Raw genomic sequence first — 10,227 nt, 5'->3', positions numbered from 1 at the left:
AAATTGATGACTGGGTCAATTTTGTTACTGCAGCAGGGGAAATTGTCTTCCATGACTTACTGTATCTGCCAGTGAAGACCCGTTAAGGACATAGGAAAAGTTAAAAATAAGGAAGGTAGAAGAGGAAGTGGGAGATGGAACGTAGAGGACTACGTCATTTTCATAAGGACAGTGACATCATGGAAACGCTGTAGCACAGCGGCAGATGCACGTGTACCAGGGGCTGAAGGTGCTTCTCCTGACTCACCAAGCTCGTTCTAAGGAGTTGGTAGCCTCCAGAAACTCAAACCAATGTCTTATGTTACTCTGCTATAACAAAATACCATAGACTGGATGGCGTCACCAGTAGACATGAACTGTTCATATCCAGGAAGCAGGATGGAACAATGGGACCTGCGTTTGCCCCAGCCCAGCCCAGCCCAGCAGGAGCCCTGGTGCTGAGAGGGCTCTTTGAGATTCTTAGATTGAGTGAGTTGAAAGGCTGTCCCTGCATCTGGGAAGAGCAAAATTGCTTCCTGTGGCAACAGTTAATGCCCTGGGTTGAACCACTGGTATGAACACAAATCAGCAGCCTGAGGCCAAGAGACTGAGAACCCCCAGCAGGAAGTCACGATTTGACTAGACACAGTATACACAGGTGTGACCTTTTGCATCTTCATCAACTGTATGTACCCTGCAAAGAGGTAACATTGATTGCACCATCCCTTCAATCAAAGATGTACCAAATTTTGACCGTCAACTTTTAGATTCAGGTATGAACACAAAATATGCCATGTGTATTACTGCTCAGTTTCAACTCCAGATCCTACCCTGCCTGGATAAAGGGGCTTCATCTAGACCTGGGATAGCTTCCCAGCTGGGGCTGATTCTAGGTTCTAGAGTTTTTGGCAGAGCCAAAGCTTGAGGACTAGTTGAACACAGAGTGCAGACTCAGCATGGCCACGCTCCTTGGCCATGGAGGATCACCAAGACCTTTTACTTTTTCTCTTGAAGGCCATGCTTTGGCCACACATATTTATGACCCCTTTTCCTCTTCTGGAAACTTGACACCCCTCTGAAGGCTACCACGGAAGGGACCCTTTCTTCCACTGTTCTGGACTTAGTGACCTCTGTGTTCCTTGAGCCAAAAGCACACCTTTCCGATTTAGAAGCCCCTATCTACCCTTAGCACTGTAAGACACCCGCTCTTTCCTACAGACTCACATCTGCTGAAATTCTAGGCAACCAGACAGCGAATGCACTTCTAAAGTAAGGAGGGCTTAATTTTGCAACTGTCTTTGAAGAAAACATCCATGATCAGTCTCTTTCCGTGGAATGAAAGGAAAAAAGGGGGAGGCAAAACAGCTAAGTGCCTACAGGAAAACACTCCTAAGTTTTGGGCCAAATTACTTCACAGGCGCTCATTTAGTGCATTCTGGCTCCAAGGAGAAGGCAACATATTTTCGATAGTCAGGAGCACTTGGGTTTTACACACAGGACAGTTTCAAGAGCGCTTGTCCACAATGGCTCTTAAGTTGAAAGGTTACCCTTTAAGACTGAGGTTGAACATAAACACATTGAAATATTTCCTTTTAAACGTATCCAAAATGTAGACTATTTCCCTACAGCCAAGCCTGTGTGTTGTAATGATTTCTGTTAGCGAGCATTTTGAACTTAAAACTCTACTTCTGACACACTAGCCGTGTAATCAGCCACAGGCAGCCCCAATCTTGCAAAGTGTTGCTTGCCAAAGGGCATTTATGCATCTGTTTCTATTAGACTCTGTGTTCCCAATGTCACAAAAACAATGGCATAAATTGTTTGTACGTCTCTTGTGTGTTCATGTGTAAAGAACCTGACCACTTTACCACAAAGATGGTTTTCTTCTCATTCTCCCTTTTCATATCATTTGATATTCATTATAAAACAGATGCTTAATGCAGACAAACTTTAAGAAAGGGTAAAGGCTTTTAATTTCCAGAGTCTGAGCTGTGCCCCAGGGTTCTGTTACGATAACAATGTTTTACACACACACACACACACACACACACACACACACACACACACACACACACACACACTGTTAGGCGGTGGTCTCTATCTTAAGACTCAAACCCTTTGTCTTATCTTTCTTGCTCTCTGTCCTTCCTCCTCTATGGTTTTCCTCCCCCCTGCCATGGTTTGAATGACAAAGTCCTCTTAGGCTCTGCCATCTGAACCTCAGCTGGTGGCGGTGGTACAGTTTGGGAGGCTTTAAAAGGTGTGGCCTTGTCAGAGGAAGACACTGGAAGTGGGCTTTGGGAGTGTAAAAACTTTACAAGTTTTCTTTCTTTGTTTTGTGCTTGTTGTTCAAGCTGAAAACTCTCAGCTCCCAGCTCCAGCCAGCTCTGCCACGGGCTTGCCTCTGCTCTGCCACGGGCTTGCCTCTGCTCTGCCATGGTAGCTCCTTATGCTTTTAGAACTCATTGTAGCAGAGGAGACAGAGGATTTGGGATGCTGAAGGACTCATATGTGGTCACAGAGCCAGTGAGGAAAGACCTGCCTCCAGCCTTCACGTCCTTTCCGCATTCCTTGTAAGTGAGTATCAAGCATGGTGCATCACCCTGGAGACTGACTCCAGGTAATAGGACTTATTGTCTCTGCAGAAGTGAGAAACCAGCATTCGTTTTGAGACCTGCAGCCAGAGATCAGTAAGCTGGACAGTAAATAGTTAAGGCTTTGATAGCTTCTTCTCTGTCTGTGTAGCACAAAATAGCAACGGACAATAAGTAAGCAAGAGATCCCGGCTATGCTTGAGCTGCCTCTCACCTGATGCAAGTGTGTGTGTGTGTGTGTGTGTGTGTGTGTGTGTGCGTGCGCTATGCATGTGTGTGTGTGCTATGCATATGTGTGCATGTGCATTTGCCCACCCATGCCCACTGGAGGTCAGAGGTTGAATTCAGGTATTTCTATCACTCTCCATCTTAATTCTTTGAGACAGAGTCTCTTCATAGAACCTGAAGCTTGTTGTTTGGGCTAGACTTGGCTGGCCAGTGAGCTCACAAGGACCTGCCTATCCCAGTACCTCGCTGCTGGTGCCATAGGTATGTACTGCTACACTCAACTGTAGTTATCTGAGGTGTGGGTTATCTGAGCTCAGCTCCTCGTACTTATGAGACAAGCATTTACACCTTGAATAGTCTTGTTGGCCCTACAGACAAGTTTTAAGGACAGAGAAACATAAGTATGGTGAGGTAAGCTGCCCAATTCTAACTGTACTGGAAAGATTAAAGAAAGAAAACAATATACTGGCTTAGTGTTTTCATGTCATAGAACTCTGTAAAAGAATCCCCAGAGTTGTTTTAACTCCTTTTGAACAAAACGTTTTTACACAGGTGTATCTTTAAGACTGACACAGTGACAAGTCAAACTTCCGAACTACCATGGGAATTAAATTCATAGTCATGCTCCTGAAAGAGCTATATATTGGCAATACTGTGTCATGTCATGTTTTTTCCTCTTCACTAATGTCAACATGCCCTTGGGATGATATTTATAAAGACAGTTGAATTCTGTGTTTGCTAAAAATGCATACAAGAGAGGGTCCCTTTTTCCTGTGTTCTTTACTCAGTTCCCACAAGGGGCAGACTGGATTCTTGCTGCTGTGGCTTGCTGGAGGCTGAGACATGCAAACAAGCCAGCGCAGCATCTGTTCAGGAAGAACTTGGTTACAGAACTTGCCTCCTTCAAGATATTAGCTTGGCACTTTTCATCTTCATCCATATGCCTTTGAGGGGAACTGTACCGAGCCAACCTTGAATAATAAAACAGCCATAAAATGAGAGTCATTATCATTGGCGTCTCTGGATTTGATTCCCAACAAAGAGGAAGTACCTTTGAGGAAAAGCCAACATTCCAAGCTCTACCGTTGTCCTGCCCCCGCCTTCCTTGTCCATCCTTTGAAGTTCACAGGGGTGGGGGAGGTGATCCTTTATAGGGGCCAGACCTTCTCCCCTTTCATTCCCCAAGCTAACCCTTGCATCTGTGTGGTGGTCTTTGTTTACAAACTGCTCCCACCTCTGTGGCTGCACTTCTGCAACCTCTTAGAGGGGAAAGAAGCCTGTGTGTTCTTAGGATCTGAATTCAACTCAAAACTCCATCCCAGCCATCATATTGATGTTAAATAACTGTGCCACATGCCTACCCTTGTATACACCTGAAATCTCTTCAGCAGATATTGTAGGCTTCACCCTTGTTCATGTTTCTGACAGCTTGGCTGGTAAGTAATAGAAGCAAGGAGATCCTAAGGGCTGAGGGAACTGGCCAAGGATGCTGGGGCAGAGACTTCCTAAGGTGAGTCTGCATAGTGCTGCCTCACTTTCTCAAAGGAATTGACATCTGCTTCCCCAAAGCTACCTGAGTCTAGAAACAAAGAAAGCAATGATACCTTAATTTCTGTACCTAAGTTTCAACATCTGCAGCCCACACACAGCAGAGTAGCCAGACTTGGACCTTACGATTATACCAGTCTTCCATGCTTCCCTGTGAAATGGCTCCTCTTATAATTCTTCTATGAGATTTACTTTATCGGAAAACTGAACCCTGTACACAGAAACAAAAATCAAAGAATATGTTTTCTATGAAGAAAAAAAAGTCCATTTTCCTTTTGCCCCATCTTCCTCGTTCTTTCTTCCCCAGAGCTACAAACTGCCAGTGATAGAATGTGTATCATTCTGTGATAATTCTGTACACACACAAGAAAAGAGAAAATATACATATAATGATGAGTATGCATCAATTCAAGTGGATGAAAGAGATAGTGTGAGATTACTTAACCTCATTCAGAGGTTATCCATGTACCAAATTCTTATTAGCTCTAGGACATTCACATGTTAAAACGTTTTTTTTTTTAATCATAGATTTAATATTTACCTTTTTGCTTAAAGTTAAAAAACCTAAATGAACAATTGTGTTAGCTTTCTGCCACTGTGATAGGAGGAGAAACAACTTAAAGTAGGGTAAAGTTTTTTTTTCTTGTTGATGGTTTCAGATATTTCAGTTCATGGACGCTCTCTTTTCAACTATACCCCATCGCTTAAGTTTCAACATCTTCCAATCAAATTAAAAGTCTATCAATGGAATAACCAGAATACAACCCTATAGCTCTACCTGTGACCACTGTTACACTAGGGACCAAGAATCTAATACATGTGTCTTTCAGGGTGCTACCATTCTAAATCATAATAGTATTTCCTTATAGATGTAAACAACTCCTCCAAATGGGCTCTTATACAGTGTTAACTGACTGACTTCCAAAAGGTTACAAGCAATGCGGTTTCTGTGAGCACCTGGCTGCTTCGGGGTCTGCTGTTGAACTTTTGTTTAGGAAACGCCCTTCTTTAATTTGCTGAGGTGAGCTGTGGAGAGGATCTCGCAGCCTCCTGCAGACATCCTGGCTCCCTTCTATGCCCCCTAGACCTCTAGACTAGGAAGTTCTCATCACAAAAACCACAAGCTTTGTGTGTTGCCTTCTTTCCACTGGAAAAGGTAACCAGGCCAGGCTAACCAACTCCTAGACTGTCAGAAAATAGTCACCAAGAAGTATTGTGGCCTATGCTAAAATGTCACCATGCTAAAATAGCATGCACTGTCCATGTACCTTCTTACCTCCCGAGGATGGCATGTTGATGGTTCATGTTTTCCAGATGAAAGCCTCAGAGAGCTTCAGTATCATGAATATAGAACTCCTGCCCTATGTTATCAGCAAAGGGTGTTTTGATAATTCAGCCCACGGTCTTCATCCCCGGGATTCTACATCACATGAGCTTTCATTTGACCCTCCGCTCCCAGTCATCTAGTTTATCCACTCGGTAGCAATCCCTCCTAGCCACCCTGAGGGAAATGTTTCCCTTCTCCTTCATCAAGGCTGCCATTGCAAGCCCCAGGACTCCAGGGTCCACAGGTAATCCTCTGACATCCATCTTTAAGCCTTGACTGATGAATCTGGCTACACATTTGCAGGTTATCATTTTGTTGCTTATTACGTATTATCATAACCTCTGATTTAAATGATACTGGAAGGTCTTAAGATGGGGAGCTCTTTTGTTCCTCCTATCGCAATCCCCATGCTATATCATCTTCATGGACTTACCACCCTAGGTGCAAACCTATGTCAGTGAATTGGGGCCAACAAGCAGAAGCACACAGTAAGGAGAGCCGAGTGACAGAGTGAGGTCCGCTCCATATTGGTCCTCTCTTGCTATTACTGAGTACTCTTAAGCCTTAAAAATCAAAGTATGGTGTTCCATCCTGCCTTAAGAACCAGCACAGCAGAGAAAGGGCAATGTCTCTGTTTGGGTATGCTGGCCAACAGTGGAAGCAGATGGTGAACATCTAGTCCCGCTGTTTTTAGTTTTCACATCATGGGCCAAGCTATGAGGAATCCAGACAGAATGATCTTACCCAGTGACTCCTGCCCCAGCACCTCGGGGCTCTCCACCTTTTGAGGAAATAAGGTTTCCATGGCTGTCAAACAAGTTCCACTCATTCTAAGGCAATGCCTCATTCCAGGAAGCCTCTTTCAGCCATTGCCAGAGGCCACCGGGCAATTGCTCTCACCTTCCTCATTCCCTCGCTGTTTCTGCTTACCAGGCCCTCGGTGCAGCAAAAGTGCTGTAGAGGACACTTTGACAAAGAACAGAATAGGCAAACTAAGAACTGCCTCAGGCTGAAGACCCCTAAGTGTCATGTGTACCTGCACCCGGGTAGCATGACAAGCTCTGTGGCTTGGTGAGAAGGTGAGTGGACAGCACATGACATCTCAGCATAGTGCCTGGCCCAGAGATCCTCAGTGGGTGGGTATGATTCTTAGGTGGCTTCCCCCTGTGGCAAAGAGAAATTTAGGATTATGACGGATTTCTGGGTGAAGAACGTTATCAAATCAGAGGCTTTAATAGGATAAATACCATGTTTGAGTGATTGTGAAAGAAGTCAGAGAACCCAAAGGCTTATGTCACTCAAGTCCCCCCCAATCCCCCTCCCCACACTCATCACCAACCTTCCTTTTCATCTGCCCCTGGTTACTCTCAACAAGGTGAGAAATCCCACTTAGACAGATTAGTTAAAGTGTCTCTTGGGGAAGCACTGGTGATTTTGGCACAATTGTGGAGGAACACCCACATTGAAATTGCTCATCATCCTTTAATGTCTAAAGGACCCAGCGCTTTTGGCCCAGGAAGTCACAATAACAAATGGTTCTGCGCTGTAGTTTTCCCTAGTCAGTTACTCACCCTCTCGCTCGACTGTGCTCCTCTGAAGCTGAATTTGCTTCTGCGTTCTTGTTTGTTTGTTTGTTTGTTTGTTTGTTTTGCTTTGTTTTTTTCTTTTAGGAGATCCATTGTCCTCTTAGTAAGAGAGGCGTCTTCATGTTTAAGTGGAAGGGCAGGTATCAGTAAAGGTCGAGAGTTAGAAGACACTGATGCACAGGGTTGTTTTTGATGCCATTGCAAGGGTCACTGGGGACAATCAAGTGTAGTCTGCATTCCTGGATAACCATTAGACAAAAGGGTTGTCATATGCAAACCCTTCATGGGGCCAAAGAATGTTTCTCCCTGTTGCTCATCCAACTCCCTCCTATCCTCTCTCTGCACAGAGCCATGGCAAGGCTGGATCTGAATGCTTCTGCTCTCTTTGGCCATGAACACCTTAAAGTACTTTAATATTTAGGCTGCTAAAATGTTAGGGGAAAGCTGGTTGCACTGACAGCAAGGGGACCAATGGAAGTAAGTTCAGCTGGACAGAGCTTTTCCCCAGCCTGTGAGTGAGTAGAGTTCCTGTGGTTTTCAAAACTGGGATACCAACTATTGGAAGAAATAAGTGTCTGGTCTTCCTCCAGAGAAGGCTGCCTGGTAAGCTCTGGTCAGTCGTTAAACCAGAGAGGCCTGCTTTCGTACAATAAGGTGTTTTGCTCTTTCAATTGCATTTTCTGCTGCATTTACGCTATTTTGTTTATGTATGGGAATTTTGAAGTGGGGGGGGGAGAACATGGGCTAATGGAAATGCCTCAGATTCCTGCCTTATGTGCCCAGCTTCCCAATGGGATAGATTTCATTGCTGCTGTAATACAAGATTTCATTGCAGCACCGACTCTAGGTGTTCTGGTTCAGTTAAGTACCTTTAACCACTTTCAAACTGAGATAAAAGGAGCTTGGCAATGTGAACCTTTGCGGACTCTGGGACAAGTTGTTATACGTGTGTCCATCATCTCTCAAGCTCAGAAGGGATTCCCAGTTCTCGGGCTCCTTTCAGGATCATCTAATCAAAGCAGCCCTACTTCTTCCAGCCAAGATGGATGTAGCATGTGTACTTGGCACATGTATTAAAAGACAACTTTGTAGCATACGTTTTTTTCTCTCCAGGGCCCAAAACTGATTCTTATGAGACATGTCAGCAGCTTGAAGGCAGAGCAGCAAGTAGGCTGGATCCCCCTTTAATACAGACAAGAGCTCAAGTCGACAACTGAGTCCATGTGCAGGGTCCTGATAGACAGATGAAGATCTGTCCCATTGTGATAGGAGGGAAGCAACAATGAGAACTAGTCCTCAGAAGGACTCAGCAGATATGCTCAGGATGGATTTGAGCTAGGGCATACAAAATAGAAAACACACCAGACATGGCCATAAGAAAACACTTTTAGGAGATAGCCATGGAGGAGCTACTAAGATGGCTCAGCTGGTTAAGGCATTTGTCTGATGGCCTGACTTCAATCCTAGGACACACATGGTGAACAGAGAGAAGCAAGTCCAGAAATGTGTCCTCACATGCACTAAGATCCATCCATCCGTGGCCATGTATGCTTGTGCACATGCATGCAGACATACACAAATAAATAGATCAACAGCAGGAGGGGTGCACAGGCCATGGCTGGGTAAGACAGGCAGGCTTGTCATGCAAGGCTCCACTCTGAAGTGACTGAAAATGCCTGACATGCCACAGATCTATGGGAAAAAAAGAATCCTGGTTTGCTGAAGTATATCTCGTTGCTGTTGTTTTTTCTAAGAACACTACAGTTGGGCTGTAGATTCTTCCCCTCTCCACCTTACATTTCAAAATCTTGCCTCTCCTAAGAGCAGCTTCAGTATGTTGGAAAAGACTCTCCCCTTTTGCCCTGCTTCCACTCAACAGTGAAGAAAAAGAAGAGGGCCAAGGGAGAAAGGACTGTACTCTGCTGTTAGAGGCAGAGCAAGGAAACCTCTTCTTCCTGGGACCTGTAAAGGATCACACTGATGATGCTAAGTGCTGGGCAACTGTCCCCTCTCATCTGCTCTGCTCTGCTCTGCCCCAGATTTTTTTTCATCTGACTCCCTCAGCCCTCAAAGTACATCCACTGCAACACGTCTTCCCGGTGACTTCTGGGATGGCTATTGAGAAATTCTACTTGGTTTTCTCTTAGGGCAAAATGATTGCTTTTGGTTTGGCAATTATTGGTTCTTTTTCATGCTTCTCCTAAGGTGTAATGAGGGTGTTAGGCTGATGAAGGTACCCACCATTCTGTTTTGGGGAGCACTAATCAGTTCTCTTGTTGAGAGAAACATCTGCTGCTCAGAAAGGCCTCAGAGTTCACCTGCTAGGTCCAAAATGACTTTTTTCCTAAGAGTGTCACACTTCTAAATGGACAGTTGAGGCTCTGTGTGACCTGGGAAGCAGAGGCGTTCACCTCTACATAAATACTGAACAAGAACCCTGTGGCGAGCTCACCTTTTCAAAACAGGAACAATATCTTACATTGATTTCTAGAAAATTCTTGCTGACTCCTGACATTGATTTTTGAAGATGGGCTTACATTTCCCCAGCAGCAGGGTTCCACTTTCCCCCTGTGATGTAATGCCAGCTTCATATGCCTAATACAAATTTATGAACTTTACACTGCTGAATTGATGTAATAAAAACAATCATTTTCAGACCAAAGGGCATGTCTGTGTGAATTTGACAGCCTTGTGCATCATACTACAAGCAACAATTTTTCTTAATATCAGCCACTGAAACAGAGTTATGTGTGAACGATGTTGCTAATATACGGGACCACTGATGGCCAAGCCAAATGCAGTGTGATTTCTCTTCTGGAAATTTTTTGCTACCTGCCTGCTGTGCACTGGGATATATATATATATATATATATATAGCTCAGCTCTGGTTATAGGTTCCAGGATTTCCAAAGGAACCAAGCTACCCCACAGGGAGACGCTAAATTAATTTTGAGTCCCTAGATGA

At 44.5% G+C, this 10,227-nt stretch overlaps 1 long non-coding RNA gene across 1 annotated transcript; it reads left to right on the top strand.

The window, feature by feature from the left end:
* Positions 1–2,050: 2,050 nt before the first annotated feature.
* Positions 2,051–3,784, top strand: Gm45922. The gene is made up of 3 exons (XR_001785434.1): positions 2,051–2,552; positions 2,960–3,062; positions 3,590–3,784. It is a non-coding gene; the product is annotated as a predicted gene, 45922 (long non-coding RNA).
* The last annotated feature ends 6,443 nt before the right edge of the window (positions 3,785–10,227 follow it).

Source organism: Mus musculus, chromosome 6 (genome assembly GCF_000001635.26).
Source record: "Mus musculus strain C57BL/6J chromosome 6, GRCm38.p6 C57BL/6J".
Taxonomy (NCBI): domain Eukaryota; kingdom Metazoa; phylum Chordata; class Mammalia; order Rodentia; family Muridae; genus Mus; species Mus musculus.
The sequence above is the reverse complement of the archived record's forward strand: the minus strand, read 5'-3'. Positions and strand labels throughout refer to the sequence as shown.